Source organism: Balaenoptera borealis, assembly GCF_965194805.1.
Source record: "Balaenoptera borealis genome assembly, chromosome: 10".
Taxonomy (NCBI): domain Eukaryota; kingdom Metazoa; phylum Chordata; class Mammalia; order Artiodactyla; family Balaenopteridae; genus Balaenoptera; species Balaenoptera borealis.
The window spans coordinates 1,224,392-1,249,535 of NC_138874.1; the positions used below are offsets into that span (position 1 = coordinate 1,224,392).

A 25,144-nucleotide genomic window follows, 5' to 3' on the forward strand; every position below is an offset into this window, starting at 1 on the left:
CACAACCCATTCCTCGTGACCCTTGCAAATCAGACAAGAAAAGGTAAGGATCTGGACCAATGCAGTAGAAACAGGGATGGATAGGAGAGGTTTAGAGAGATGGAGCTGGAGATTCAGGGCTCCAGGTTTGGGACAGTTGTTGATGGTGCCCTTCTCTGAAAGGAGGACACTCCAGGAGAAGTAGGCTTACTTCCACTTAGCTCCTCCCCCGTCTCCTTGAACTCACTACATTTGCTCTATTAGATAACATTGTTAGGTGCTTTCTAAAGACATAGATGTTTTGACTGGATTCAGCTTTATTTAATACTGATACCTGAACAAGAACTAATTTAATAGAGTGTACACCATCCTAATTCATCTTCATCTAGAAAAGAGCCAAGTCCTACATAGTTTGGAAGAAAAGCTCCCCCATGGGCCCATGGAAAACCTATGCTACAGCTACTTCCCTGAGCCAGCAGGTAGAAGGGACTGACTCCCTCATGCTGGTAAACTCAGTAACAGATTGGCTCCCCTGAACATAGTAGGTACTCAACAAATGTGCATTGGATGAAAATCTGAGATTGAATCACTTAGGGTCCTGGCGAAAATAGATGGTACATCAAGGGCTTCCATCACAGTCTGTTTAGTGGAGGGGCTATTTACAGCAGTGAGGGCAAGTGAGTAGAAGCATTGGGCATGGTGATGCAACCAGAGACTAGCAACAGTGGAAACCATGCCCTCTTCTCGACCTGGAGGGGAGGGAAAGGTGTCACTAAGCCCAGTGTGAGCCACAGCCATGAAAGAGCAGGGGCTGAGCTGGGTCTATAAGGAATTTCAGCCACTGAGGAACCTACAACCTAGTATGGAGGGAGAGGGGGCAGAAGGGGAAAGTGGGAGAGTAAAGACTCCAGCCCGTCACTCCTGCTCTCTGATCTGCTGGTGTCTCTGTTGGCTGACCCTCATCAGAGGCCTCAGAGCGGGGGAGCCAGGACAACACAGGGGGTAGCGGCCATCCTCCCAGCACACAGAGCTGGGAAGAGAAGAGCCTCTTTTTGATTTCTTTTAGTTTTGCAGAACTTGGGTCTCATCACACTTGCACTATTGAATTATTAGCAGCAATATTGAAGTACTTGGATGGACGTATCATTATCTAGCTAAATAAATATTCATTGGTTGTATATTCCTGCAAGTAGCTCTGATACTCCTAACAAGTGCCAGGTGCTGTACTATGGGTCATGGACAAAGATGGCTAGAGCAGGGGTCCCCAACCCCTGGGCTGCAAACCGCTACTGGTCTTCGCCTGTTAGGAACCCGGCCGCACAGCAGGTGAGTGGTGGGCGAGCAAGTGAAGCTTCATCTGCCGCTACGCATCACTCTCTTTACAGCCCGAACCATCCGCCTCATCGCGTGCATCACCGCCTGAACCATCCCCCCGCCCCCGCACCCCCGCACCCCCCATCCGTGGAAAAATTGTCTTCCATGAAACTGGTCCCTGGTGCCAAAAAAGGTTTGGGGACCACTGGAGAGGATCCTGCACAGACAGAGCCGTATGTGAGCATTTTTGTGCGGAAAGCTTTCTGCATATTCCAGTAGCATAGATTACTGGAAGTAGAATCCTGTGCCAAGGGGGATTCACAGTTCACCTTTTGATAGACAATCCGCTTTCGTGTATACTCCAAAAAGGCTCTAAAGTATTTGAGCTTGTCCATTTCACCACAGCGTCTTTCTCCCTGGTCACCAGTGAGCTTAAGCATCTTTTCATATGTTGATCAGTCCTTTGTCATTTTTCTTTTGTGAAACATAGTGGTTTAGAGCTTGGTGTTTGAAGCCAAGACTGCTTTGTGAATTCAGACCCTGTCTTTGCCACTTATTTGCTGTGTGACCTTAGGCAAGTTATTTTTCCCCCATTCCTCATTTGTGAATTGGAGAAATGAGGCTATCTACCCTTTGGGGTTTTGGAGACTGGTAAGTGCTTAGACATGCCTAACATATAGTGACCTTGATGTAAGGATTAGCTATCATACTTGCCTACATCGTTTGTCCATTTTCCTCTCCCAGTGTTATTGAAGTGTGACCAAGGCTGAGGACCACCAGGCAGAAGGGAGCGCATTTCTGCAGCTCCTATCCTATTTCTGAAATGGTCTGCTGTCCCTGTAACATGACCCTGCAGTGACATGGTAACACTTTACTTCCTACCTGGATCACAGACAACCGCGTGTTTAGAGCGGGGCGGAAGGTTCATCTGAGCGCATTTGTTCTGGCGTCTTTGGGGTCCTGAGCTGTCAGAATTTGACCAGAGGTTCCCCCAGAGTCCATTTTGCCCCAGGGAGGGACAGCCAGCTCTGGTGCATTCACTACTCTGGGCAAGCCCCGAGGCCTTTTGTGCTTGGCCAGCCTTTTCTCAGGCAGCCACCAGATGGAACTGCTCTGAGCTCTGGGCCTGTGGGAGGCCAGGTGCTCTGTGCGCTCACTTGCCGCAGCGGCTGAGGGCTGTGGTTGTGGCTGCCTGAGCTATTGCTGCTGTTGGGGATATCACACGCCCACAAGGGGAATGCCTCAAGTTGCTGAAAAAAATTTTTTTGAAGCAGGAAGAGAAGAGCTGCTTCCTTTGTAGGCCAGCCTCACTGTTACGCAACTCTGACTGTATGTTTTCTGACTTTCGGTACAAGTGAAGGTCACCTTAAGGTAAATTGAAATTCTTATATCAAGGTCACAGGAAAGTTCAAGAGTGTAAGCATGTTTTAGGTGTTACTTGGAGATGAATGTATGTATAGCATCCTACAGTGAGACTGAGGCTTACACGGGCAATGCCAGGAAGTCACCGTCACATCCAGCATACCCAGCACCAGCACCTGCATCACTTTCTTTATTGATGCCACTACATGCCAGGAATTGCCTGATGTGTCAGCTCTCATTCTCATAGTCATAGAGCAAGGAAGATATTATCCCAATTTCAATGATGAGGAAATCAAAGTTCGGAAAGTTTAACTGTCCTGACCAAGATTCTTCAGCCAGAAACTGGCAAGTCACATTTTGAAAACATCTTTTTGATGTTATCAAAGTTTGTGTTCTTTCCACTGCCCAATGCATGTAGTTGCAGAATTTAGAATTGGAAGGGACTTTAGAGTTCGTAATTTCTCTGTGCCCAAGATCACAAAGTTAGTTAGTGGCAACATTAGAACTAATATCTTCTATCTCCTAGACAAGTATTACTTTTTCTAGCAAATGAGTTTGTCTCATGAAAGTCTTAGCTAAAAAATTGCTAGATGAATAAGCAACGTGTAGTAGTCGGGAGTCGGCTGGGGAAGGTAGAAAGGGGTTATAGGTTGTGGATTCAGATTTTGGTTCTGCCACTTCCTAGCTGTGTGGGCAAGTTACACAAGCCTCAGTTTATCATCTGTAAGATGGCAGTAATAATAATACTGAAATAAAAATACTGAAAATGAGTTGATGTAAGCCATATAGTATGTACTAGGTAGTTAAGTTATCCGTCCCTAGAAGAACGATTTTGAAATAGTGTTGGATACAAGACTTTTTTCAAACTCAGGTTAGCTTGAAAGTGAGATCTGAAAAGGCAGGGCCGTTTGTTGGAACTGGAAGCTTAGTTAAGAGCACAGGCTCTAGAATCAAGACTGTGCATTCACACACCAGTCAAAATGGCTATCATCAAAAAATCCACAAACAAGAAATGCTGGAGAGGGTGTGGAGGGAAGGGAACCCTCCTACACTGTTGGTGGGAATGTAACTTTGTACAGCTACTATGGAGAACAGTATGGAGATTCCTTAAAAAACTAAAAGTAGAGCTACCATATGATCTAGCAATCCACTCCTGGCATATATCTGGAGAAAAACATGGTCCAAAAGGATACATGCACCCCAGTGTTCATTGCAGCACTGCTAACAATAGCCAAGAGATGGAGGCAACCTAAATGTCCATCGACAGGGGAATGGATAAAGAAGATGTGGTACATATATACAATGGAATATTACTCAGCCACTAAAAAGAATAAAATAATGCCATTTTCAGCAACATGGATAGACCTAGAGATTGTCATACTGAGTGAAGTAAGTCAGACAAAGAGAAATATCATATGATATCACTTATATGTGGAACCTAAAAATAAATGATACAAATGAACTTATATATGAAACAGAAACAGACTCACAGACTTAGAGAATGAACTTATGGTTACCAGGGGGGAAGGGGTAGTTAGGGAGTTTGGGATTGACATGTACACACTGCTATATTTAAAGTGGATAACCAACAAAGACCTACTGTATAGCACAGGGAACTCTGCTCAATATTATGTAACAACCTAAATGGGAAAAGAATTTGAAAAAGAATAGATAACGTGTATATGTATAACTGAATCACTTTGCTGTACACCTGAAACTATCATAACATTGTTAATCAGCTCTACTCTAATATTAAATAAAAAGTTAAAAAAGAAAGACTGTGAGCATTCAAATATCAGCTTCATCACTGGATAACAGTGTGACCTCAGGCAAGTCACCTAATCTCTCTGTGTCTCAATCACTCATCTGTGATTGAGAGTAATCATGATATTTATCTCATTAGGGCTGTGCATGGATTACATGAGACAATGCAGGAAAAGGAGGAGCATGGCATATTGACACAGTAGATTCCCAGCAAATGATAGTCATCATTGTAATAATTAGAAAACCTAGGATCTGAGAGTGGAACTTATATCATAAAGTAACAATAAATACAAAAGCAGAAAGATCAGCTCTATGGATTCAGAGTACATTTTTAAAATAGAAATTTACTGTCCTGTCTATACACAGCTTGATTTTGCAGGGAAGCTCTAATACTGATTGATGCAATTTGGCCAACCATTTAACAAGTTGGCTTTCTAAAAATAAGTCATGATTTGGCTGAAGACACACAAAAGGGGGACCTGCCCTCTACACACTAGTGATAGAAATGAGAATTATTACTACTTTTCTAGAGGACAATTGAATAATATATAAAAAGTCTTAAAAATGTGTATGCTCTTTGATCCATTCTTTAGCTTTACTGAAGAAAACAGTCAAGGATGTCCACAAAGGTTCATTCATTTATTTATTCAAAAAATGCTTATTAAGTGCCTACTATGTGCCCTTACTAGGCTCTGGAGATAGCACAGAGAAAAATGGAGTCACAGCACTGCTCTCATGAAACTAATAATCTAGAAGGGAAGATCACCATTAAACCAAGAATTACATGACCGATTAATTAATCATACCTATGTTAAAAGTAATGAAGGAGCTGTGTAGGGACTATGCCCACAAACAACCAAGAGGTTTGATCTAGCCTGGGCAGTATAGGAAGGCCTCTTGGAGGAAGGTGCATTTTGACTAAGTCCTGAGACACAGCATGCTTGAAGGAGCACTCCAAACAGATGAAGAATCGTACGCCAAGGCCGTGATCCCCCCAGCTGCCACGTGGCAAAGGATTCGGAGGGGCGTACAAGGAGCCTGGTTGCAAAGCTTCAACCACACAGATGTCCATCACATAATTCTTTACAAGAATGAAAAGCTAAAACAACAAAAACAAAACCCTAAATGTCTAACAATAAAGAATTGGTTAAATAAGTTATGGTACACCCAGTCAAAGCAGTAAAGTAGCCCTACATAGCCTCTTGTAGCATAGAAGAAATACATGATATATTGTTTCATGAACAAAATTTACAAAACTGTAAACACTGTATAATCCTATTTTTAGTATGCATAGGCACAGAGAAATGTGGGAGCCCATATGCCAACATGTTAACAGTAGTTATCTCTGGATGGTGGTATAATAGGATTTTTCATTTTCTTCTCTTTTGTTTATCCATACTTTACAGTGACCACACACACACACCCACACACACAGTATGACTATGTTACTTTTGTAACAGGAAACCTTTTTTTTTGAAGGTTATACTAGGTTGGCAGTTTAATACAGTGGTGAAGTGTAGGCACCTCCAGAGGTGTCAGACTCGGCTTTGCCTCCACCCACCTCATCGCTGGGACCCCAGGAACATTTCCATGAGCCTAACTTGCCACTCTGCAAAGTGCGTTGTGATTCTCGTGAGGATTAAATAACGTAAGGCCTACAAAGTGCTTAGTGCAGAGTCTGGCCCGTTAGTAAAAGCTCAGCAACGTTAGCTAATAATATTGAAAGGAAATACAACCAACATCTACAAACATTCACCCCCATAAGAGCTTCTTTAGGCTGCTTGCTTTTGCATTTAGGACAGTGTCAGGGGAAGAGGGTCACAATCTACAATCGTGATTGCTCACGTTGTACCTGCTTGGAGAGCAGGGAGGGGTGAGGGAGAGTGCCCAGAAGTAGGCTGGGTGGAGCTGACCAAAGGTTTCCATGGCAAACCACGTGACTGGCAGATTCCCTCCACAGCCCACCCCCAATTCCTCTCCTCCTCTCTCTCTACCTCCTACCCTTTCCTCTCACTTTCTTCCCACCACCTCTTTCCTATTGTCTATGCTGACTGTAAATTCCCTGAGGCCCTGGGACAGGTTGTACATCAGCTCCCCGTAGCCAGCACCTACTGCTGTGTTGTGTACAGCTGCCCCCCCTTGTCTGTTGTAAGCAGAGTGACCTATTGGAGATTTCCCCATTGGGTGGGATGTTAAATAGGAGTGGTAGTGGTGGTGCGGAGGAATGGAAGGGATAGACAGATGCAAGAGATATTTCAAAGGAAAATAAAAGATCTTGGTGAAGGATGAAGAGAACACAAACTTTGGAGTCAAACAGACCTGAGTTTGAATCCCAGTTCTATTTTTTAAAACTACTTTTAGCTCTGTTTTCTAACCAGGCAAATTCTTCAACCCCTCTAAGCCTTTGTTTCCTTATTTAAAGATGGAGATAATATTGTCTGCCTCCTTGCCTGTTGTGAGGATTAAATGAGGCAAGGTATGAAAATACCCAGCGTGGTGCCTGGCATCCTATTTAGATTAGTTTTCTTTTCTCCTCTCCAGGGTTCTGAGAGTGGGGTTGATGGAGGAATGGTGGTATCCTTCAGAAAACTAGGGAAGCAGAAAGCCAGCTTGTTCTGTTGATGAAGATGAGTGTGACTTCGGGCATGTTGACTTTGAGATGCTGTTAAGACAGCCAGTTGGAAATGTCCATCCAATAACTAAAATGAGGGATAGCAGAAATTTCTGAACCTTCTTCGTAGTTTACATCCATCTTTATAGGTGTAGATAGGAGGAAATGAGAGCTGTGTAAGGGAGAGCACAGAGAGGAAAAAAAGAAAAACAATGTTCTGAGTTCAAGATTGTGGAGGGAGCAGTTTCAAAGTTTGATACAGGGTGATGAATGGATGAGGTTGGGAGAAGTTCAAAGTCACCAGAAGTAAGAAAGTCAATAAACTAAAACCTACACTTGTTTTTGTCACAAGGAAAAAAAATTCTTGAGATCCTTCAACATATTCCACCTGCCAGAGCCAATGTAAACTCTGTTCTCTGAACATACCTGGCACATTCCCCTCTCTGCACTGTTACCCACCATCCAGGAAGCCCTACCAAGATGGTGACAGCCCTTCTAGGTCCAGTACAGGTCTTACTTCTGTGAATACTTTCTCCGCTCTCCAGCTGACCCCAGTCTAACTCTCCTGCCTGTAAACTCCTAAAGCATTTCTTGACTACTGCTTTTTTAGCATTTATTCTTCATGCCTGGGATGGGAAGTGGATTTCATCCCACGTGCCAATACTGGTCAACTCCCAGTGGCTGCTCAGAGAAGAAATATAAGACATTTTCCAGATTCAGTGGGAAGAAGCCATGGTCGATATGCATGTCTGTCAAGAGCTCTGGTGTGGAGAGGGTAGCCCATGTCCTGGGTATTTGCCGGCCATAATAAATGGCTATCTTAGTTTGAGTTCCCCAAAAGAAGATGCCGAGACAAAGGTGTAGGTGCAGGTAGTTTATCTGGGAACCACAAATGACGCAATGCAGAAGATGAGACAAAGAGGGAGAAAAGTAAAATGTGGTTTACCACTGGAGTGCACTCCTTCTGAGGACTCTCTGGGAACCTGTGTTGTCTCCTCAGGACCCTCCACTGGAATTTGGGAGGCTGGGCATTGATCCACCCACTCTCATCCCCTGTTGACTGACGGTTGCCCCCAGTGGTGCCAGAGCAAACCCTCGGGCAGAGAATGAGAGCGGTACGAACACCTGAGTGAAAAGTTGCCAGAATGTGATAAAGGGTCTCTCTCAGGTGAAGCCACGTGAAGATAGACTGGGCATCCACAGGTCTGCTACAATGGCTTGGTCACGCTGCTTTTTCAGTGCTTTTCTTCTTATTTCTGTTAGCTGCTTGAAGGCAGAGCCCCATGAAAAGCGTATGCACAATGCCTAACACCTAAAAAGTGTTCAGTCAATATAAAGTCAATGATTGTTGATTAGCCTATGAAGAGAGAGAAAAGGGAGGACGATTAGATTCATCATTTGGAGTTTCTTGTTTAAAGCCCAAGATTGTGCTGATTGAATTACCTGCTATAAAATCCAGCTATTTGGCCAAAGCAGCATGCTTCTAATCTAGATCATTTTCATCACACAGGCATCGCTCAGAAGTCCAGAGAACAAGAGAGACAGCATGCTCCCAGGAAAACAACTCTGGGTTCTAAGAAAAAGTGGAGGATGATTTAATGAAAGCACTTGGACTCAGAGACTGCCCCCTCCTACAAATGGAGCAGGGTGAATTGCCCTGCAAGGCCTCTGAAAGGGCTTCCTTAAGATGGGGTAATGGGTCATCCAATCACAAAAATATGATGCCTTTTACATTTTAAAACTATCCTTTGAAGTCAAAAGCACCTCTTCCTTCAACTTTCTTGGATAATGAGTGCTAACCAAACAAAATTAAAATGCTTTAAAAGGTGTACACCCCTGCAGTAATCTGTACCAGAATCTCACTGCTATGAACTGAATTATGCCCCCACAAAATTCGTATGCTGAAGCCCTAAACCCTAACGTGACTATATTTAGAGATAGGGCCTATAAGGAAGTAACTAAGGTTAAATGAGGCCATAAGGGAAGGGCCCTGATCTGATAGATTAGTGTCCTTAAAAGAAGAGACCACAGCCAGTGCTCTCTCTCTCTGTCTGTCTGTCTCTTCCTGTGTCTCTGCCTCTTTCTCCCCCTCTATCTCTGTCTCTCTCCCCTCCTGCTTCCTTCACCCCCAACAGTGTGGACATAGCAAGAAGCCAACTACCTACAGGCCAGGAAGAGATCCCTCACCAGAAACTGAATTGGCTGGCACCATGATACTGGATTTTCCAGCCTCCAGAACCATGAGAAAAAGCAGTTTCTGTTGTTTAAGCCACCCAGTTTGTGGCATTTTGTTGTGGCAGACCAAGCTGACTAATACAATCACTCCAGTCCCTTCCCTAATGGTTCATGCTGAAGTCCCAGAAACAGTGCTACCAAAATGAGTCTTCCACTGGAAGAGGGCTTTCTCATCTGAAAGTCTCACGACGATTTCCATCACAGCCGTGAAGGCGAATTTGACCAGGAATTTTTATGCCCATTCCAGAATTAGAGAACTGAGGTTCCCTGGGATTTAGCCTAATGCCCAGCTCATAGTAGAAGCTCAAAAAAATGTTTGGTGGATGTAACCTTGGAGCATCCCATGCAATGGAGTATCTGACTTCTCTCCCAGAGCTCATTATTCTCTTCAACACTGCCTTTTCTCTAATGTCACATAGTTTAAGGTACTAAGAAAGGGCTTCTCAAAGCTACCTGAAGTTGTAATTTGGGTTCAAAATCCTAGCTGAGTAATCTTGGGTTGGTTAAAGTTTAGTTTGGGTTCCCCAAGAAAGTTTCAAATCCAAGTAGTTTATTTGGGAGGTACAGGAAACACCTGTATGGTGGTGGGAAGATGACAGGGAAAGGAAGGCAGCCATTCAATTTATGTTATCAAGCAGGTCACCGCTGTGAGCCACTGGAGCTTAATCCCCCTGGGGAACTCTGGGGGTCAGGGTAGAACACATGCCTCAGAATTAAATCCCCACCCTGCCACTAAGCGGCGAGGGAGCCAGGGGATTTATACACCAACTCCTGTCAATTACTAGGTGATGGCTGCTCCTGGAGGATATTTATTCCCCAACACATCTGTCATGCCGCAACACAGCAGGCTCCTGAGAGCTTCTGGCCGGCAGAAGCTCTCAGGCCAAGTTTTGGCATTTAGAAGTTGAACTGATAGATGCTGAAATAGTGAGGACCAAGGAGACATGGGTGGGGCACAGAAAGCATCTGCCATCTGGAAAAGAAAGACTAGTACCCAATTCATTAGATGAGTTGATATTTGTAATGTACTTAGAACAATGTATGGTATACAAATGCTCTGAGTGTGGCAGATTGTATTTTCCGTACACAGACAGAGAAATTTTCTGGTCCCATATGCTCTTCAAGAACCTTGCCATTCCCTATTAAGGAGTGGAGTCTACTTCCCCTCTCCTTGAACCCAGTGGGACTTTGTGACTGCCTTGATGAACACAGTGCTGCAGAAGTGAAGCTCTGGCTTCCAAGGCTAGGTCATACGGGTCTGCCTGTCACTCTGTCTCTCTCGGTCTGTCTCTCTCTGTATATGAATATGTATGCACACACACACACACACACACGCGCGCGCACACACACACACACATACACACATACCTTGGGAGCCCTACCCTGAAGCTACCACTCTGGAGAGATCACACTAAGAGACAACGTAGGAACAGAGAGAGACTGCCAAGGAGCCTCAGCTGTTGGAGTTGTCCCAGATCAGGTGCCTGCTGGGTGAGCAGAGAAGCCTTTGAGATGATCTCAGCCACAGTTGCCTTATAGCCACAATCGCAGGAGAGACCTTGAGCCAGATATGCCCAGTTAGGCTGGACCTCAATTCCTGACCCACAGAAACCAGGAGAGATAATAAATAATCATTGTTATTTTAAGACACTAAGTTTTGAGATAAATTCTATGTAGCCATAGTAACTGGAACAGTGCTTGATAAATAAAATAAATACAATCTCACCTCCTCTACTCAAACCCCCTCCTGAGATATGAAAGGAAACCTTCATATTCTGGATTTCACTTTCTAGCAGATGGTTTTAGTCCAAGCTCATGTTTTTCTAAAAGTCAGATTTTCACAATGTCGATATGGTAAGGTTTTATGTTAAAGTTGATATGTTAAGGTTAATGTGCAAAGGTTAGGTTTAGTCCTGGATTGGACATTTTGGTGATTTCTTAGTACCCGTTTTGCTTGTCTTCCATCAGTAGCAGCTTGGTAGTTTGATCACTCACCTCCAGCTCCAGAAGTAGGCTATGAATGGTCTAAGCCATCAGGGAATCCCAGGCCTCTTGCCAATGATTGGACCACACAAGTCAGGCACAAGCCCGTCAACACTTGGCTTTCCCCTAGGATTGGTTAGGGATGGTATAATCAGCACCACATGCAGGACTTTTGCTGGGGATTCTGGGACATAGAAGCCTTCTTCTTCTGGGAAGTATTGGGTTTAGACTGCAAGCTGGAACCATTGCAGTCATTTTGGTACCATGAGGGAAACCAGCCTGAGGATGGAATCAACACACAAAAGAGGAAGATGGAAAGAATCACATAGTCTAGAGCCTTGACCAGGCCATGCCTAAAGCCCAGACTACACCTGCATTTTCAGGTATGGGAGCCAAGAAGTTGCCTTTATTGCATAAGCCACTTTGGTATGGATTTTCTCTTACTTATAACCAAAAGTGTTCTAATTAATTCAGGTATCAACATATCAGACATGGTCACTAGAATTAATCCATTAGTCTAGTGACTAATGTCACTAGAGCTCTTCTCCATAGATGGAAGAGAGGAACAATATTTAATCTATATAAAATTTCCTAAGACTCTCTTTGGACATATTTCTATAAAACCTTGAGTTTTGCCAAGAAAATAGCTACCATTTTCCTGGCTACATCTTGGGTATAAGTGTGTACACATTCTGACAGTAATAAGGAAGGAGCTGTCCCCAGACTTTCTCCTAGCTTCTGGTGGCCTCAGAAATTCCTTGGTTTGTGGATGGCCATCTTCTCCCTGTCTCTTCATATCATTTTCCCTCTCTGGGTGTCTGTCTCTGTGTCCAGATTGCCCATTTTAAAAGGATACCAGTCATACTGGATTAGGGCCCATTCAAATGACCTCATTCTAACTCGATTACCTCTTTATGGACCTGATTTCAAAATGAGGTCACATTCTGAAGTACTGGGGGTTAGGACTTCAGCATATCTTTATTAGGGGACACAAGTCACCCCATAACAGTAGGATAGAGGGAGTGGCTTGAGAGGGTATATATGGAAATGACAAGACACCAAACATGGGAAAGTTAACAAAAACACTTTATCAAACACAATTTTGGAGTTGTCCATATGTAAGAATGCCTTGCTTTAATTTGTAGGAGAATGGAAAGTACAGGATTCCTGACAGAGACACGTTTCTTTGCTGAGACTGGTGATGAGATGAAAGAATCAGAGCCAGGTTCCTGAAACACAGAGCCTGTGTTGCCTTTTTTTCTGGCCTAGATGTTTCCATTACAACAATCTCTGTTTTGTTGGGTGATTTTTTTTTTCTTCAGGGGATACACACAAAGCTTTGACTTATATTATTCTCATTGCATCCAATTGAATGAAATTTATGAAACTTCTTGTACAGTGTGCTCATTGTTTGGCTTGGGATAATTGAAGTGTCAGGAATATTTGCTTATTGAAAACAACTCCAGAAGGCCCTGTTACCCAACAGGCTGGGGCTACAAGGCATGCCACCCTTGGGACAGCTACGTCCTAATGCCTTTCACAGCAGGAGCATCTTCCCAGGTAAATTAATTTCACACCTGGGCAGGAGCACTGGATTAGGAGTCAGAGGGCCTTATTTCTAATAGGAACTTCACAGTTCACTTGCCATTTGACTGTAACTTTGAATAAATCATTTAACTTCTCTGGGCTTCAGAGTTAAGTAGACCTGAATAGCATGGTCTTATCTACTTCACAGGGATACTGTGTAGCTCAAAAGGGATAATCTATGTGCAAACACTTTATGAAGCAGAAAATGTTATACAAATGTGTATAATTAATGATGAAAATTAATTATTTCTACTTCCACTCAGAGGATAATGTTGAACTAAGGAACTATAATAGGTCAATGTTCTGATGATTCTCCATTCTCTCCCCAAGATCTGTCTTCCACCCTTTTCTGCCCTGCTTTTTGCTCTGGGAGGCTGAGTACTACAGACTGCATTAACTAGACCTTCCTCATCTTGTGGCTTCTGGTTGAGTTTGACCCATGAGGCGTGCTGATCAGAAATGAAAAGGTGGGAGGAGAGAAAGGTTTATACTTCTTGCTCTCTCCTTGGCCATTAGAGGTTTGGCAGCAGCTATGTTCTCCTACAGCCACAGCTCTGATTGGACAGCCTCTTCTACTCCTTTAGCCCTCACTGCGCTTCAGGTAATATCAGTACCTCTCCTCCTCTTCAGGTTGAGGAGGGTAACAATCACCACCGTGGCTGAACCTAATGCCTTATCTCAGATGTGCCATCTGTTTCCTGAGGATGCTGACTGTAGCCATCCTGACCAAAATGTGGACACTAACTCAGCTTCTTCTGCGTGAATGATTGTCTCTGTTCTTTCAGATGGACTGTGTTGTCTCTTTAGCCATTGGGTCTGCAAAATGATTCTTCTCTTATAGAAGTGAGCATCATTGCATCTTGAAGAATTACAGGGATTTGGAGGTCTTTGCTGTTTCCCATCAGCAAATGGATGCTTTCTTTAGGTTTACGGGAGGCTAGGTCTCTGCCTGTTCTTTCTCTGGTACCTCCTGCAACTCCCTGCATTTAGGCACTCCCCAGGTTCAGTCAGTCCTTCTCTCATGTTCATCCACTCTGCTCTCAACCAGCCCACAGGGAGCTTATCCCAGATCTTTACCTCTGGCCTCACCTCCTGACCCTGTGTCTTTAGTGGTACTCACTGAATCTCCACATGGCTCATAGCCTCTTTTCTCTTTTTCACTCCCTGCCCCCAACTTCCCTATTTCTCTTCGTGCTGCCCAGGCTGGAGTCTTGGCTCATCTTTAACATCTCCTTATGTGCAAGCAGGCACCGTGGAGTAGTGCTTCTTCCCTTCAGAATAATTCCATCATTCCTCTTTGCACTCTCATTGTCTCAGTTCAGACCTCTCTGTACTTTCTGAATTTCTGTCTCAGGATTTCCAATTGGCCTTCCTTTCTACAGTCTCTCCCCAATTCAGTATAGCCCATAGACTTTCACCATGTTAGTTTTCCTGAATCTTGGCTTTTGTTGTGCCCCTTCTCTTTGTGACCTTTGATAACTCTGCTGCCCACAAGACAGAATCTGAACTCCTGACCTTGGCATTCAAAGCAATGCACAATCTGCTTCTTGACCTATTTATTCCCTGACAAACCCTCTCTGCTCTCCTCACTCCCTTCTGGATACGCAAGGGCTTTCCAGCCTCCAGCCCAATGCTCACCTCGTACTCAGCTCCAGGAGTGACCCCTTCTGCCTCACGGTGTAAAACACCACCCATTTGTCACGATGAACCCCAGTGCTACTTGCTCTCTGAAACCTTGACCACTATAAGCCACAGTGGTATTTCCCTCCTGTCAACTCTACGAAGTCCCAGGACATGTTTGCTGAACTGAAATTGTAACTCCTAAGGGCATTGTTTACACTTGTCATTTGAGACTTATATATCATGTTTGGGCCACGTGTGTCTTGCACAGTAGGGTTAGGGTTTACCATTTATTGAATGAACAAACAAATACCTGAAGTACGCGGGCTTATTCAAACTGCTGATTCATTAAGGGGTTGGGCACTCACGTGTATTTTGTGTATTAGTGGGTCTGTATGCCACATGCTTATTCAGATAGGCTTTGGGTCTAAAAAGGAACAGTGATGTTGGTGATGAGGATGATGATACAATGAGGATAAGGATGATAAAAATGGAAATGACTGCCATTTCCATTTATTGAGTACCTACTCTGTGCCAGTGCTTAACATACTTGATCTCTTTTTATGCTTATCATCAACATATGAAGTAAATATTATTACTATCTCTATATATTAGGAAATGGAGGCTCAGAGCAATTAAGTAAATTGCCCAAAATCATATGTCTAGTGGGGAGCAAGGCTGAATTTTAACCCGGTCTGGTGATGCTAGTTTGTTCTACCAACCAAACATCAAGCAACCTGTGGAAGTCTACTGAAGGCATCCAAGGATGCATTGTGTGGAAATGCATATGTGGTACCATGTCCATCTTAGCTTCCTTCCAGTGAGGGCAGAGGCCTCTCGTGAAGTTCTTTGTACCCCTCTAGTGATGCTGAGGACCGAGCCTTGCACATCAACAGCACTCATTAATAGTTTTTTCATTGATTCTAACCCACCGCATGCCTGAATTTCAAGTGTGTCTTGTGGAAGGACCTGGCCAGGATTGCACTATGGGTTCACATAGGAATTCTTTTTCCATTCCACTCATATCATAAAACCTTTAGTTTATCTAATTACTTGTCTCTAGAGCTTTCCCCTTGATGGACCTTTGTACTGTGTTGACTTAGCTAAACTGGCAGTGTTTCCCAGAATCCTCTTCCCTGTATGGTTCCAGGTTAGGGCTGCCACAGGAGAAATTTGCTTGAGATGGGGAAGGCAGAAGGGATGCAGCCACAACTCTCTGCAGATTGGTGTGGGGTGCCAGGCGGGCCCCCTTAGCTCATGCTGATCTAATGGCTTATCCTGTTGGCATGGAGCAGCACCTGGGCCTGCAGTTCCTTCAACTCCCACCCGGTCTTCTCCTTCAGATTCTCTGAGCTGCAAGCTTGCTGTGTGTGCAGTTCCATGGAGAAGGTGCCAGCTTTTGCAGGTCCCCTGCATTGTCCAATTTGGAGGTAATGAGAGACAGCCATGGGTTCCGGCCTGTGCTCATTGGTTCCAGTGTTTCCCACGCTTCCAGTTTGCGTTCCTTCCCCCACTTTCCCGAGTTCCTTCCTGATTATCAGAGCCACTGGACTTCAGGTCCCCACTGGATGCAGAGGCAACAGCCTGCCATCAAGTCCACCAGCTCTCACAGCTTTGCAGGGTGTAATCTTTACAACAAATCTTTATTTCTGAATCAAGCAGCGCCTCTGCTTCTCTGATCAAACCCTAGCTGATACATCCCTCTTCCCCAGGCCCTCAGGATACAGTATCTTTGATCACATGGCCACCCCAAAGAAATTTGTTCCTGGTGATTGGGCAAAGTCACCCCCAAAGCAGGACTGGTGAGCCTCTCATACCCTTTCTCTTTCCCTCCCCACAAGACTGGTGTCGTTTCTGGAGGCAGGAGCTAAATCAGATCTGACTTGTAATGAAACCAAGTGTAAGATGCCTCAGAGTTATTAAAGGCTGTACCTGCCCATGCAAACCTGAGCTGAACTCAGCTTTGCTGTCACTGCTTTTGGAGGCTGTGGGCTACCCCCACCCCTTTGTGGTTGCTCTCAAACGTCACCGGTCTCCGGCTCCTGTGCATGGAGATGGGCTTGTGATTAGTCACAGTCAGACTGGAGGAAGGGGTTGCCTATAGTAAGTGCTATGATCCCACAGGCTCTGAAGACTGATGTCTTCATCCAGGTGTTTTAATGTCTGAAATTTCACCATTAGAGAGTCATTCCTTTGGATCACTTTTCCTGATGTTTGTTATTAAAATGACATTCACCTTTGATAAAGGGATCATCAGTAGAGTGTAATAGAAAGAACATGGCTTCTGGAATCATATATCTCTGAACTCAAATCCTATCTCTGCCATTTAGAATAGCTGTGAGACTGCAATAAAATAATTATTTAACCTCTTCAAGCTACAGTTTCCCTGCCTCTTAAAATGGGAATAATCATAATATCCAGTTCAAGCTATGTCTCAGTCTGTTCAGGCTGCTATAACAAAAGTATCGTAGACTGAGTGAGCAACTTATAAATAACGGGAATTTATTCTCACAGTCCTGTAGGCTGGTGAGAATCTGCTTCCTGGTTCATAGACAGCCATCTTCTTGCTGTGTCCTCACATGGTGGAAGGTCTCTTTTTATAAGGGAACTATTCCCATTTATGACTCCACTTTCATGACCTAATCAGCTCCCAGAGGCCCACCTCCTAATACCATCACATTGGAGATTATGAATTTTGGGGGAACACAAATATTCCATCCATAGCAGTATACAAGCAAACAAATGTGAAAGTACCTAGCACAATGCCTGGCACATAGGTGAAACTGAGTAAATGTTAGCATTTACTCCTGATTTCCTTTTCTCAAAGTGAGTTATGCATTGGAATTCTTAGGTACTAGTGGGTACTGTGTCTGTATCACCATTATTGCACTCCTATCACAGTTGGGATCTAGTGGGTGAGTGTTAAGTATCTGCTATGAATGTGTGTGTGTGTGTGTGCGTGTGTGTTTTAGAAGAGAGAAAGGTCACCAGAAGACCAGAAGATGAGATAAGTAAGTTTGGAAAGACTGGCTCATTTCCATCTACCTTTCTCCACTTTCATTGCCACCATTCCAATTCAAGTTGTCCTCTCCTTCATGGATTATTTCAATAGTTTTACCTGGTTCTTTTGACTGTATTCTTATTTCTTTTTAGTTTATACTCTTCTTAGAAACCAGTGATCTTTTCAAAGTGCAAATCAGATTTTATTTAAAACCCATTGATTCTTCAAATTCTACTTGGCATTTGATCTAAACCCTAATCTTGGCCTGGAAAGCACTCCACATCCTGGCTCCAGTCTACCCCTCCTCCCTCAACTTAATTTCCCTCTTCTCCCCACAACTCATTACACTTTAGCTACGCTAGAACTCTCTGAGAATTTTGGATCCATGAACTCAAGGTCTTTGCCCATGCTTCTCTCCTCTCTCCTCCCGCCCCACCACTTCTCTCTCCGCCCTGTCTCTCTCTTCCTCCCTCCCCCTGGCCCCAATCTTCTGTCTGACTCCTACCCAAGCTTCACATCTCTGTTCATATGTAATTTCCTCAAGGAAACTTTCCTGATGGAACAAAATCAGGCCCACTTCTTATCTTTCTCATAGGAGAGCTCTTCTATGCTTTTCTTGTAGTCTATGTCACATTTCAAAATTATGGAATTATGCGTGTAGTTTCTTTCTGAGTGTTGTCTCCTCTTACAGAGTGGGAATATGACAGTCTTGTTCCCTCTACTCTATCGCCAGCAGCTAGCCCACTGCCCCGCACACACAGGTCTCAGTGCCAGTTAATGATGAATGAATACAGAGTAATCCTGGGATAAATCTAACTGGATGGGATTCACATTTTCTCTCCCACAGGGTCATAGTTCTTGAGTTTGTGATCCCAGAGTCTTACAAAAGCCACCCAGATAACACAGATCCTGTTTACCTCTGTATTTAATTTTTTGTTTCCTTTTTCTTTTTTAAATTGAGGCATAACTTAGAGTAAACTGCACAAATGTTAAGGGCGCAGATGGTGAATTTTTCATTGTATACACCCGCAGAACCACCACCCCAATGAAGATTCAGAATATCCCAGCATCCAGTAGGCTCCTTTGTACCCTTCTGATTCCATAACCCCCTCTCCCACCCCCACCCTGGGCAGGTTAATCACTCTTCTGACCTCCATCACCATAGATTAGTTTTGTCTGCTTCAAAATTTTATGTAAATGGAATCATACAGCTGGTATGTTTTTGTCTGGCTTCTTTTTTTCAACATGTTTTGGGATCCGATCATGTTACTGTGTGTAGCAGTATGGTTTTTTTTTGGTTTTTTTTAACTTTTGGGTTTATTTATTTATTTGTTTATGGCTGTGTTGGGTCTTCGTTTCTGTGCGAGGGCTTTCTCTAGTTGCGGCAAGTGGGGGCCACTCTTCATCGCAGTGCGCGGGCCTCTCACTGTCGTGGCCTCTCTTGTTGCAGGGCACAGGCTCCAGACGCGCAGGCTCAATAATTGTGGCTCACGGGCCTAGTTGCTCCGCGGCATGTGGGATCTTCCCAGACCAGGGCTCGAACCCGTGTCCCCTGCATTGGCAGGCAGATTCTCAACCACTGCGCCACCAGGGAAGCCCTAGCAGTATGTTTTTTTAAAAAAAATTTATTTGTTTAATTGTTGAGTAGTATTTCACTGAATATATATATATGTATGTGTATATATATATGTATATATACGTACATATATATATTACAGTTTATCCATTCTACTATTGTCCGACATTCAGTTATTTTCAACTTTAGACTGTTATGAATAAAGCTGCTGTGAACATTCATGCACATGTGTTTTGGTGGACACGTCTTTGGGTATAGAATGAGGAGTGGAACTGGTGGGTTTCTGTCTTTAAACCAGGCTCTTTTGATCTGTGGTGCATCCTTCAAAAAATTCTGGCACATCTCAATCTGAATTTACAGCTGAGGTTAAGTCAGGGGTGATTATCCACGTAGCACTAAGCTTCTTACTTGTGGGGAATCCTTCCTATGGCTTTTTAGTAATGGCATTCAGGGGTTTGTGTCAATGTCATTTAACAATTTGATACTGAGTCTGTGGGATGATAGGTCCAAGCAACTTAAAATTATACTCTAAAGTGACTCTGCCTATTGAAGCTTACTAAGGAACCATAATAAGTCATCTCAAAAATGGTCATCTGAGACACTAAGAAAATGTTATAATATATGTTTAAATCATTGAGCTACAGAAGCATTTCCAGGACACATTTTTTCAATTACAATGATCCTAGGACAGTTGCCTTGACTGTTCCTATAAAATGCTTTAGCTATTCTTAATATGTCATTTACTCTCTGATTTATACTAATGCCGATAGAATATTGACCATTCACTATAACCCAGTTGTGGAAGATTTTCTGACATAACTGTGTACTGATTTTTTTCCTTTCTACTGGAACACATAGGGTTAGTAGGCTGTGACCATTACACAACATCCACCAAATTCTGTGTGCCCTTTTCCCAAAAGATAAATTACACTGAAGGTGGAAAAATGTAATCCCTGAAGATTCTCTTGCCAAAAAACCTTCTTGTCTTTAAGGACCTTTGCTTGTTGTTTGATTTTCTATGGGAGAATTTGCAAACATTTTCCTTAGTGCCCTGTGTGAGGTAGGAGAAGCTCAGAGTCTGCCCCAGGGGATGTAATAAGTGCAGTTAGACCACCTTCCCCATTGGAGGCAGTGGGCCAGTTACTCGCCTGGACCACAGAGAGGGCTATGACCTCCCTTTGTCTGCTTCTGAGAACTCAAGAGGCTTATCAGCTTGAGGGGCTGGGACCACCCAGCTGGGGAAAAATAGAACTTTTACCAGAGAGATGGAAGCATGTGGGAAATATCTGAGTCATGCTTTGAGTAAAAATGCAGAGACAACCACATCCATTTGGACACCTGCCTCTTAATGTCCTGAGACATCCTTCTCATTGCAATGAAAAGCATTCCAGGAATGGGAGGCAGCTCCCTATTTTGACTAAATTCTAAAATATCATTAAATGATTATATTTAATTCCCACTATGAGCCTAACTAAGCAGGTACTGTCATCATCCCCAATTTAAATACAGGAAAATGGAGACTCTTCGAGGCTGAGTGTTTTGTCTAAGCTTGCACAGCTTCTAAGTGGTGAAATAGAGGTATGAACCCAGGCAGCCCAACTCCAGAGCCTGACAGGGTCTGGGGAAGAGCTGGCTCCAACATAGAGTGACATCTTCCCATTCTCCCCCCTACCTTTTTAAGTTTCATCTGAAAATGTCATGCAGGGTCACCCTTACTGCACAGAGGAGATGAAGAAACAAATAAATATGGGGGAAGAGGAAATGGAAAATAAAACTCCCACTAGGGTCTGGCTATTAATGTGTTTGCACTGTTCCTACACTTGAATAGATCTGGTTCTGAGTCTGCTACTTAAAAGGAACCAAAAATGACCTTGAATTGAAACGCCTGCATAGGAAGGTGCCGTGATGAGCTCAGAGAGACCACAGCACACCTCTGCAAGGGCTCTGAGAACCATCGTCATGGTTGCTTCCAGTCGGCAAGGGGGGGCGGGAGAGGGGCAGTGGGGCGGGGGGGATGCTGGTTAGGTGGTTTCAGTTCTGATGAACTACCTGACTGCCAATACCAAGCCTGGGTTTTCCTCTCTACGGGATGGAGATGATGGGAGGGGAGATGGCCTTTCCAAAGGGGAGACTCTTCCATCAGCGGCTTCTTAAGATGGTTTGCCTTTGTGGAGGCAAAGCCCTAGTTAACGTAAATGTGGTGAGATGGGGGGGCCTCTAAAGCAAATACCAGTATCAGCCAAGTTCTCCCCTCTTCGATCTCATCTCCTGTTGTTCTCCCTCTTTTCTCTGTTCGGCCACCTCTTGCTGTTCCTGGAACGCACCAGGCACACTCCTGCCTCAGAGCCTTTGCACGTGCTCTTTATTCTGCCCAGAAGCTTTCCCCCTAGCTAGCCCCATGGCCTGCTTCCTTTCCTCTCTCAGGCCTTTCCTCAAACATCCTATTTTCAGTGAGACCTTCCCTCGTTACCTGTTATAACCACAATTGCATTCTGAACTCCACCCACTCCCCAACACACATGCCTCTCCCTCTCCCCTTCCCATTGTTTATCTCCTCTAGCTGAAGCTTAGCTCCATGAGGGCAAGGATTTATGTCTGCTTGATTCCTGTCTATATTCCAGCATTCCAGGCTAGTGTGTAGCCAGTACTCAATGAAAAACATGTTGAATAGATTAATGAGTAAATCAATGAATCCTGGCTTTGCCATTTAGTAACTAGGCAACCTTTAGCAAATTAGTTAATGAGGTGTTCTATACCTCATTTCTACTACAGTAAAATTGGGATGATAATTCCTACCCTCCTATTGTGAGTTTTAAACAAGATTACAAGAAGTACACACCAAGGACAATATTTGCATGCACTCAATGATTTAGTTTGTTAGTTCGATGAAAGTAATACACATAATAGTAGTAAACATTTTTAGATTATTTATAGGAAATAACCTACCAGGCACTGCTTTAACCACTTTATGTACCTTTATTCATTTAATTCGTACATCCTGTAAGGTATGTACTATTATTTCATCATCCTTGTCTGAGAAATAAAGAAACTGCAGGACTAACTTGCCCAAGGCCACATGACTAGAAAAAAATCACTGAGACTGGATTTGAACTCAGGCCTATCTGTTTCCAAAGTCCATCACTTAACCACTTCCCACACTGCTTCCACCAGGCAAGAAGACATAATTTGCATAATACAGGTATAGAAAAACAGATTCAAGTAGTGAAAACTTCTATCTGCAAATAGTTTATTTTTTAAACTGGTGGAATGTCTTCATAGATCAAACATGATAATAATTCACTTTCTAAATCAACTGGAATATTTAGATAGTGGCCAAATTATATTTAACCCCAAGCCATGAAATACATTTGGCCAAGAAATGCTACAATTGAGGAGATATTTGGAAACTGTGTTTTATTTAGACACAGTCTATATGAACCAATACATTTCCATTTTAAAATGGAGAGCAGTGTCATTTAGTTTCCAAAGTTGAGTGGAAACAAAAACCAGGGCCATATAGACACACCCTAAACGAGCACCTGCTTTTGAGGCCGCCTCAAACATTATTATCCTGTTTTTCTCGTGAATTGGCTTCAATCACTTGTGATTCCTGTACATTTAGCATATCTCATAACCAGCCGTCATTCATAGTCTATTTTAAGTTTGGTTGTTAAAATACTTGGTTTCGCCATGAGAGAGAGCTCAGTGAGACTATGTCTTCTCCATTCATGGTGCTGGTTCTACAAGTCACTGCATACCCAACAGGGAGGTATACACACACAAACTTTCCAAATCGTCTTTAAAGGCTTTCAGTTCCTTTTTTTCTTTTTTTGGTTTCTGTTGCCTTCCCAGTAATGGCTAAGACATTGTCAGTTTGTCTTTCTTCTTGTAATTTCTCTAGAAGGCCTTGTGGCCCAGGCATTCAGTTGGGACCCAGTTTCAATCTCCCATTGATTTTAGTCTGGCTCTCTTACTTGCAAGGAACAGAAAGTCATTTAAGCTAGCTCAAGACAAAGGGCTTTAGCATGTTGTATTATGTCACTTTATTTTTAAATGGTAAAAGAATGTTTGTGGAAATCCAAGAACGGGAGCCATATTAAATCTTGGCCTCAAAGAGCCCAGAGCTCAAAGGTGACTCTAGATTCAAGAAGCCTCCCAGCCCTTCAGCAGCAGGAGTTCATGGATCTTTGACTTCTATGATTAAAGTGACATGCTATATGTCTACTTCATCTCGTCCTAGTGCTAACTGATGGCTATTTTTCTTCATGCTCAGGGCCCTAAGAGAGAATCTGATTGGTCCAGTCCTTCTTCCAGGGCAGACTATAACTCCCTGACAAGCCTATGGATTGTGTACCGTTGGTTCAGGTGCTTGGGCCACAGCCAATCATTTATGGACAGAGGATGTGGGGCTCCGAGTACTAAACATGGCTTCCTGGGCCTGCCCCTGTGGCAGGAAGTGTGGGCAGGGTGGATCCCCTCAGAAGAGGCTGTGGGTGGGTTGGCACAGTGCTGACCTTTCCAGAATACTATCTTGTAAGAGACTAATATGTTACCCAAATCACACAATGGTATACCAAGATAAGATGATATTATATTGACAAAGACAAAGATGCAACTTGGAAAGACATCTGCAAAACCACATGCATACATCTTTGCAATTAGCATGCTTAAAACATGAAACAAATTTCATTATTTCTTTGTGATATGTTTTATCAAAAAATGTTTATTCTTTTGCCTGATAAGTCAAGCTGTTAAAGCCCTATGGCTTTCTTAGTCAGGACCTCCAAGTTTTGGTGAACAGATTACACTCAGCACAATTCTAGCTGATGCCATTAATAGAGATTTCAGTGTGTTAACCAAACTGAAGCTGCATTAACCTTTGCAGTTGCCCAGCCAGTTATTCAGGTTTCGTTTTAATTGAGCTGGTCAGACCCATTGATTGGTTATTACCATTGACTAAGTATACACAGTACCATGGGCCACAGCTTTAAACACAGGCATAATGTGTTCGTGACTTCAGAGGTCCCTTGTGTCAAATATGTGATGCCCGTGGTGCTGGTGAGCTCTCCTCTAAGGATTGGCCCACTGCCACCCATGGACCCTGAAGAACAAGGGAGATACAACGGGGACATTTCCATCAGGATGATGATGTTAAGGAGTGTGGGTCAAGATCCAGGTCTGGATGCCTTGCTGCAATGGCTGGGAGAGTTATGGTGGTGGTGGTAGGGACTGCTGGTATAAAGGTATAAGGCATGACAAACTTGGCCTGCATTACAATTCTAGAGAAAAACCACCTAGGCAAAAACCAAATCCTCATGCATCTGTCTTAAGATGAGATGAGTCACTACCCATGGCATGCGTTGGTGACCTGCATCTGTGTGAACTGTACTCTCTTTTCTTGAGTCCCCAGCAGAAACCAGTCTCTCCTGACACTAGAGGTCCATAGCACCCTAGCTGTGCTTCTCTGTGGTTTACATCACTTTCTACCTATATTAACAATCTCTGTCTCATTTTTCCCCACCCTCTGATGGAAATTTGTATTAAGATGAGATCAGTGTCTGATTTCTGCCTGGTGTTCCTGCCATTTAACAAATAAGAACCTAAATTGCCTTTTCAGTCACCAGATTGACTGTGGCCATGTTGCTTCATTGTTCTCTCTGCACAATGACAGTATTTGACCCAGGAGGAATGTCTGAGATGGTATCATTGCCGAGTGAAGCTAATTTCAGTGTCAAGTTTATTTAAAATTTTCAAATATCTCTAATGTAGGTACTGTGAAGCACCATCAGTGTATCCCATAATATATGGAAGCGTCCACAGGTACAGTTGATTAGCAGCAGGAGGATGGAATTCCAGGGGCAGATCAGAAAATCTTGAGTATATGGAGAGAAGGAAGTGGAGGAGGAGGAGGAAAGGAGGGTAGTAGCTAACGTTTATTGACAATTTACCATGTGCCAGGCCCTGTTAAAAGCATTTTACATAATTAAGTCATTTAAAACTCACAACAGCCATATGGGGAAGTTACCATTACCCTGTTTTACAGGGGAGTCTGGTGCAAAACAGAGCAGGTTGTCCTGTGGTCCGTGCAGTCTGACTTGTTGGACTCCGGAAC

At 43.5% G+C, this 25,144-nt stretch overlaps 1 protein-coding gene across 6 annotated transcripts in view; it reads left to right on the forward strand.

Annotated features, from left to right (window-relative positions):
• LOC309635807 (uncharacterized protein) overlaps positions 1-25,144 on the forward strand; it is a 447,043-nt gene that overhangs the window by 122,475 nt on the left and 299,424 nt on the right. The window contains exon 5 of one of the 6 annotated variants that reach the window (XR_014249025.1): positions 8,031-15,613. The exons of the other annotated variants lie outside the window; for them this stretch is intronic. The gene's annotated coding sequence lies outside the window, so the exon portion shown is untranslated. Of the gene's footprint in view, positions 1-8,030; positions 15,614-25,144 lie in introns of those variants that run through there. 6 annotated transcript variants of the gene reach the window in all.